General features: G+C 40.4%; 1 long non-coding RNA gene across 1 annotated transcript; it reads left to right on the top strand.

The window, feature by feature from the left end:
- The first annotated feature begins 6 nt into the window (after positions 1–6).
- LOC106517741 (uncharacterized) lies at positions 7–2865 on the top strand. Its single transcript, XR_001310237.1, has 2 exons — positions 7–1519; positions 2371–2865. It is a non-coding gene; the product is annotated as an uncharacterized LOC106517741 (long non-coding RNA).
- The last annotated feature ends 5646 nt before the right edge of the window (positions 2866–8511 follow it).

Raw genomic sequence — 8511 nt, forward strand, 5'->3', positions numbered from 1 at the left:
GTGTGTGTGTGTGTGTGTGTGTGTGTGTGTGTGTGTGTGTGTGTGTGTGTGTGTGTGCCACCCAGGCTGCAGACAAGACACGGATCAATGTGTGTCAGGACTGTACACAATGATGTCAGGGACAGGAGAAAAGTGAGGGGGGGAGGGAAACAAAAACTCTTGGCACATCAGGATTTGGCCAGAACCCCATTGGTTCATCAGATTCTCTGGAATAATAAACAAGCAATCAGAAGACGGCATGAGTGTACACAAAGGCATTGCAAAACTTTTGCAGATAATAAAAAGAGCTGTTTTTTTTTTTTTTGTTTGGTTTTGTTTGGTTTTTTTCACTTGAGGCGAGGTGGATGATTGTTTGTGCTCCTCAGTTGTCCATAAATAGAGGGAGCCCCCACTAACAGGAAGTATAAACACACAGATGAAGTGGAGGGAAACTGTAGTCCAGCGAAGTGATTTCAAACATTTCTGTTTATGTGTAACTGTAGCCTCGGTTTGAGCCTGAAACACAAAGGAATGTTTCCTGAGGGAGAAGGAGGGGTCAAACTGAGCCACACACTTTGTAGGACTCAAAAAGTGTGAACATCAGTTCTTTTAAAAATATGTAAATATCACTAAAACCTTTTTGTTTTAGATTATTAAATAAAATGTAGTGCCCCTTTTCCACTGGTGCCACTTAGTGTCAGTACGGTTCGRTACGGTTCCAAGCCATTTCCATTAGGCCAGATTCGTGGAACTGGCCCTTTTTTTAGTACCTACTTCATTGTGGTTCCAAGCGGCCCAAGTTGACAGCAAAATGTGACGTCAGAACACTGTTCATCACTGATTGGCCAGGGGGTGGAGTCACTGGTTGCTTCTAAGCTGCCTTTAAAGAACAACTCAAGGCTCCGTTTTTGAAATTGTAGCAGTGACATTAGTCGTGTTTCCATTCAATTTTAATTCGAATTTTTAGCAATTTTTTTTATTTCTAAAGGTGTTCATCAAATGTGTTTCCATCTCTCATTTTGCACATTAACTTTTATCGAAAACCCCCAAAACCACCTCTACCAACCGCCCAAAAYACACCCACTGGAACCGGATTGGAACGTCAATGGAAAGGCACCCGAACTGACCCGTTCCGACACTTACCATACCGATACTACACTAAGTGGCACTAGTGGAAAAGGGGCATAAGTTTCCCTTCAGTCTAATTTGTCCCTCAATGAGCCGTCCTCGTGTGTCGCCTCAGGGTTAACAGAGCTCTAATGATGCAGTGTCTCTGCTCCGGTCCCTGGAGGCGCTCCACTCCTCAGGAATTAATCCTGTTGTCTTCATTAACCTGCCGGCCCGCCGGCCCCAGCAGTGCTGAGCACCAGGACCCCCAATGTCACGCTGATAATTGATGTGTTGTTTAGAGCTACAATGATCTCCTTATTCCTCTCAYTTCATCTCAACTTTCTTCTCACCCAGATCATTCGGAGCGCTTGGCAGGAAGTGTGTGAGGCGAGGAGAATCCTATTGATCGTCAAGGCAAAACCTTGTTCAGGTTTCTGATGCAGACTCTGTTTGGCAATTTTGAAGAAGTAACAATGAACAGAACGAACCAACCCTCCTACTATAGATTTTAACTGTGTGGGTAAAATACATGCAAAATGGGACCGGAAAATGTAAGGAAAAAGCTTAAAACTATGTAATAAATAAAATTAAGAATAAAAATAGGATTAATAGGATTCAACATAAAATAGGAATGAAAATAGCACAAAAATTAGTGAGAATAAGATTAAAAATTTGAGAAAAGGCAGTGGCGGATCTAGGATTTTTCTGAGTAAGGGGCCATCAAGGGGCCACAATGCTTATAGAAGGGCAAAGTATTTGTTCAACATCCTTGCACATAAATCCTCAGTAAGATGTATAAATCTAACCGGTCACTGTTCTAACATTTGTAATGTAATGTAGTGTTATTAAAAATGCTCCTGTATCAATTTTACATGCATGTTTACAGTACATGGATAAAATWTTCTCAAAGCATGGCAAGGCATGGGACAGATGGAGTGACAGGACGGGGCACTTCAGGGGGCCCATCAGATTTCAGCAGGGGCCAATGCCCCTGTGGCCCCGCCCCTAGAACCGCCCCTGAGAAAAGGTGAATGAGACCTAAAAGTATAACAACAAACTTCAGTATTAATGTAAGGTTCGAACAAATTAGAAGTTTATAAATAAAGAACTTTTTGAATGTTTAAATAATAGTGTTCATTAAATTGTTCCACGTTTGCAACTAAAAAAGGCAATTTTTAGAAATTTGGTCTTAAGTTACGGAAGCTTCAGACAAGAAGTTAACCAAATTGAGCTCAAAACACAAACCTCATTTCATCTCTCTCTCTCTCTTCATGCCTTCAGGTTCAGGGTTCCTGTCTTCATGTCTGTGATTTTATGTCTCCATGTCTCCATGTCTTCATGTCCTCAGGACTCCTCCTCCTCACGCTCTTGGCTGTTCTTGACCTCAGAGCTAAATCAAGTTCAAAACGGGACCACTGGTGTTTGACAGATAGTTTTACATGAGGGCAGAGGGAGAACCAGTTGTTTGGTCAACCTCTGGCTCCCTCTTTGATTCGCAGCTATCTGTGACCCCCAGCCCCCCACCCCTCCCCGGCAGAGCGACACCACTTAAACCTCTTCATTCTGTCACAATCCTCAGACTGATAAGATCGGACAGATAAATTAGCTGACTGCACTTTCAGTTTCTGTTTCTTCAACTGCATTATTTTCGCAACTCAGCACAGTTATTTGTTGACTTTTTTTTTCTTTATGAGCAGGACTTCATCATGTAACTCCATGTTACAAAAAGAACTCAACTCTGTTAAAAAACAAATAAATTATATTTAATTCAATGGATTTGTTTTGACTGTGTCAGTTCTTTCATTAAAATGTTCCTTTTTTATCACAAAAAGTGTCATTCCATTGAGTAACAAGATATTTTGTTTCTGATTTCAGAGGCTAGCCTAAATGTTTGGTCAGTGTAAAAAATTTAATGAAATTTCAGTAAATCCAAATCATTTGGGAGCAGTTTTATTTGAACAGGAGTACTGCATCTTTTAGTGTGATATCACTTTAGTTTGGACCAGGTTCTGCCTGTTTTAAATCAAACCTGCTGCAGATGATTAGAATAAAAAGTCAGCTGTCCACAGACTAAAGGCAAATAAAAAGAAAAGAGTGTTTATCTTGTATTACAGGTGATTATCAAAACAATGAATTAATGCATTATGATTTATATATAAAATTTTCATAACAAATATATATAATTTGTATAAAATGTAAGAGAAATTGTGTTTGGTAAATGATTCCTTTGCTGTAACAATGYTTCTYGGCAATAAGTACTATAAAGTTGGAAAGCCTGTTAACTTTCATTTTAACAGTGTTGTATAAAGTATCTCAAAGTGATACTTGAGTAAAAGTACAAGTATCCTATCATAAAAATTCTTTGGTAAAAGTTAAAGTCTCCTCTAAAAATATTACTTGAGAAAAAGTCTTAAAGAATCTGATATTTTTTGTACTTGAGTATTAAAAGTAAATTTCTGACACAAAATCTACTTAAGTATTAAAAATAAAAGTACTGAGTAAAAGTGAGCAGTTAGGTTTTCCAAAATGACATTTATTGGGAGGTGACTTCTCAAAAAAATATTTTTTTCTAACAGCGTGCAGCTGTGATGGGTTGTGTACAAGATAATAGTGTGTCAGAATGGTATATATTTATACTTCTCATCCAACCTCAATTAAATTCACTCTATCCAGGAGACACAATTTATCAGGATAGTATTTTTTAAGTAATAAGTCAGAATAAAAAAGGAGTAACGACCTACCTTTTTCAAAAATGTAGTGAGTAGAAAGTACAAAAAATAGTGTAAAAATGTAATGATTAAAAGTAAAATGTACGCTGAAAATTAATTACTCAATAAAGTACAGATAACCAAAATTTCTACTTAAGTACAGTAACAAAGTAGTTGTACTTAGTTACTTTACAACTCTGCATTTTAAATGTTGCCACATTTGTAAGGAACATGCATTTGTGGAATGAGCAGTAGAGCGGAGTGCGTGGGTTGAACTTCCCAAAACTTCTCTGCCAAACAGTTTATTTTGCTGTTGCTTCTGTTGTTTTGAGCTTCTGGTACCTGCAGCTGCTGCCAATCAGGTGCTGCTTAAGATTTAGTCCCAAGAAGCATTGTTGTACAAAGAAATGATCTACCAAACACCCATTTATTTTTTGCATTCATTTTATTTTGAAACAAAGGAATGATTTTTTTTTTTGTGCATCCACTTTTGTGTGCAGCTAAAAATATTTTGCAGGAATCAGAGTTTTTCTATTACAGAGCAATACAGTTAAATGAAGAATGGGRCTGTGGTAGCTTTGGTGGTCAGTGCTGTGGTTTTGTCAGGAAGGGCATCTGATGTAAAACACTTACAAAAAATGAATGAAAATTTGCTCACTGTGGTGAACCCTGAAGAAAGGAGCAATCAAAAATAAAAAATAAAAACAGCATATTAGAAGAAAATACTTTATTCAAGATTAGATAATGCAATTTTGGCATAGCAGTGCAATGCATGAACATATAATTACGTGAGAATTTCAACAAATGTTTATTAAAAAGAAAAATTCCTCTGGGTCACCTTTTTCTCACAGCTTTGCTGTGTTTTGCTCTGATTTTGGTTGCTTTCCCTGACCTTTAACTCCTGCCCCAGAGAGATGCAAATGCCCAAAGAACATAATGGGTCCTTTCCTGTGTAAAAACCAGCCCGTAAAGGAAGATAATTAGGGTTGTCATGACAACGGGTCCGGTTAGGCTGATGGAGCCGTGTTCTTTCGCAGAACTTCAAACGATATTTAAAAAAAAAATACCTCCATGGGCTGGTACTCAAGCTCTGGTTTGAATTACAGAGCCAGTTCAAGCGTCTCACTTCAAATTCAAGATTTGGTTGGAACAACCCCTTCAAAAAAAAAATCCTGAAAGAGGAGGAAAAGAGCCTGGTTTAGTCCTGATTCAGACAGACCTGGAGATCTGGATTTCATTAGAGACAATTATCTTATCTGTTTCATCTCAATGCTGCCCTGAGGGTTGGCAGGCGGATCACTGGGCCCTCTGCAGTTTGAGAGAGCCTGCAGCCAGAAGGCCTGTGGATCAGGTCATTAAAACACTCCTGCCCCTGCTGCTTGTCATAAAATATTTTCATGCTTTTGTAAATAGATTTTCTTCTTTCAACCCCGCAGGACAGAGAAAACACAACATTTTCTTCTCTGGATATGTAAGGATGGCCTAAAAAAAAATTTTTTTTTTTAAACGAGTCAGCGAAAATGCTGTTGGTTTTGCTCTCAGGTGGCGCCGCAGGAGTTCTGTCTTCATGTTTGTTGGTTTTTCTCCTGCCAACATGTTGCTGTGCTTCATCATTAACGCGCAACCTGATCGATGCTGAGTTCAGTCAACATTTTCAGGCTGTCTCGCACCATGTCAAAAAGCACGCGTGAAGTTGGGAGAAAATGTAAAAGTTTTCTCCAGAATTACTGTATTTATTCGTGTATAATATGATCTTATGTATAATTCGACCCCCCCCCCCCCCGCCTTTTTACCTTAAAAAGCATAAAAAATTTAATCCTCAAACTACCTCCAATTTCATACAGACTTCAAGATTTTTCAGCCTTTGCAGTCTTTACACATATCAGTAAAATGATCATTGGACTGTTCTTTTATTTTAACAACATATGTACTAAAAGGTATTTTGACAACAAATATATATATCAGCTGTAGCAGCATCATATGAATTCTGGCATTTTACACATAGTCCACCAGGAGGCACCAACACAAAAGTCAGACACTTCACATGAGATTTGGACCATCTTGTGGGGGAAAAGCAGATTACTTCCTACTCGCGKGCGCCCCCTCTGGTGGGGAAACATTTTTTCAGGGATACAAACTTTTCAGAACACCGGTAGACGGCAGCCATTACAGACGAACATGTGTTTGTTGTTGTTYGAGGAGCGGCTCGGTCATGACGAAAACTGCGTCACTTCTGTTCGCATTGCCGACATTTCGGCAGCTTCTCGACACAAACTGCTGGTCGAACTTTTCACCCCCCTCTACATAAGAATACATACAAACTATACGGTGTGATTGGTCAGAAGTTCGTGGGAGTGTTTGTGCTGAAAGTGCTCAGATGCTGTATTTGCGTCAACCACTTGCTTCAAAAACAGAAAGAAAAAAAGAAAAAAGTGATCACTTCCAGAGCCGACTGTTACCAGGAAGCAGCAGTTTGTAAGGATAGTCAATGGCCAAAACTTAATGAAAGGGGATAAAACAGACATTTTTCATGGTGGAATCTGACTGAGAAAAACTTTGGAGCTTATCCAGGACAAGTTWGTGGATAAACAAAGTCGAATGACGAGTCTCGGACTCCCGGACTCCCCCGGGAAGAAACACCATGCAGTGACGTATGCTACAGCGGGAGGGGTTTTCCCAGGAGCTCGGCTTGGGGTGTCTCAGGAACTATGAAAGGTCTGTGCGAAAACAAACGCCGAACAACCACGTGTCGACCGGTCGGCTGCCGAGCAACCATTCTGCCTGCTTTAATTCATGTTGATAATGTACRGGAATTCCCTGTCAGGAAGTATCTATCTCAGTCTTACTTTTACTTTCTAATAGTATTTCTGTTTTCTTTATTTCACATTTAGTCAGTTGCACACGTTGTAATTTCCATGTTTATAAGACTGATAACGTACTGTTTCAATGCAGGAAACACCACTTAGAGAGCAGTTGTTGTTTTTTAGTGGTGCTCAGTTTAAGCAATGAGACGAGGAATGTGACGTTTAGTGTTTAGTCAAAGTAAAACACGAAACATCAAAGATAATTACAAATGGGCCTTTGAGGGCCACCATAATGCTCATGTGGCCCTTACACAAAATGAGTTTGACACCCCTGGCTCAGTTGGATCAGCTTTGGAAACCATCTTGCTTCAGGATTACTCCAAACCTTAAAGACTTCTTGCCTGAATAATTATTTACTGAAAGTTATATTCAAATCCAAGTAGTTCATGGGATATTTGCCAACACACAGACACAGGCAATCACGTGATTACCTGCCCAGAATCTACAATAAAATCCAGACTTTGTTCTCCACCTGAAGAGTGACATAGCACACGAGGAAGAGGACAGTTTGGCTCAGAAAAGTAACTGCAGATTTTGAAGCAAGGTGCCCTTCAGAGGGGCTGAATGGTGGTGAAAGAGCAGAAATGGTTGTGAGGCCCCCGTGGAGGACCTGGAGCTGTAATTGAGAACCCTCCTCATCAGGGGTGAGGGATCATTCGGGCAAAGACTTCCCTTCATCACAGCCGAGCCGGGAAACGCAGAGGACAGCACGGGTCAGCTCAGCCGGCCTGCTGTGAGCCGTTACCGTGGCAAACATCCCAAAGGCCAAAGAAAACAAATGACAAATACAATAATATAAGGTGTTCACAAGGAGGTCAGTCGCTCGCCGTGATCTGCCTCCATTCTCAGGGACCTYGTTCTCCGACAGTGAAAGAAAAGTCGGAGCACTTTGAGGGGAAAATGACTCTATAATGTGGCTCATTTTCCACGTCGTGTTTTCAGGAAACCTTGAGGGACACGCTCTAGAGACCCTCCACCGAAGCAATTCAGAGAGTCCAGCCTCACGATCGGCTCGAGATATTTGCTTTCCGGTTCTTTGTTCCGTGCGCCTCGCCGATGGAATCTCRCATCCTCTTTGAGCGGGGGGAAATTTTATGACTTATTAACTGTCAACAGTTCATAACCTCCGAGGAGCCATTAAACTTTCTCCTGTGGTCACAGAAGAAATGCCAGCGTTTGATTCGTTCTCGGAATGTTTTTGCTCTCGTCCGCCCCTGTGTGCGAGCGCCTTCGAAAATACTTCAGCTTCAGCATCAGATCCCCACGTCCAGATAAGGATAATAATGTGTTTGCTTTATTCTCAAAGCACAGAAGGCAGTGGTGTGGATTAATGTTCTAGGAACACCAGCGAGAATAACTAAAGAGCGACAACCATAAAGATAAAACCAAACATTTTGCAGCATTACATCATCACTAAAAACATCATTATAACGATAAGATTTTTTTTAGCTTTACTATGGTTATATTTGCACGTGAGAAATGGTGTCAACGGTGCGACCAAATCATTTATCACCAGCCAAAAACAACTGGGATGAATAATTGAGTCCAGATGTAGTTGATTCAAGCTAGATAGCAGGGTTCATTTCCTGTCTGTGCTCTGTAAGACAACCTATTACACCTCCCAGGCAGCTGCCGAGTACACCGATCCTGCCTGAATGTCAACACTCCTCAGGTGTCAGCATAAGAATCACACAGCCCCCAGGAACACTGTGCTCGTCTTGTTAAAGGGATAGTTAGAATCTTTGGACGTTGTATTTTGGGGTAAAAATGTGAACAGTTAATATCTTACCTGTTGTAGATAACCTCAGTTTGGAGATACTGAGCTTGTTTATGAAAAGACTGGAAAAAAC

Source organism: Austrofundulus limnaeus, unplaced genomic scaffold (assembly GCF_001266775.1).
Source record: "Austrofundulus limnaeus strain Quisiro unplaced genomic scaffold, Austrofundulus_limnaeus-1.0 Scaffold52, whole genome shotgun sequence".
Taxonomy (NCBI): Eukaryota; Metazoa; Chordata; class Actinopteri; order Cyprinodontiformes; family Rivulidae; genus Austrofundulus; species Austrofundulus limnaeus.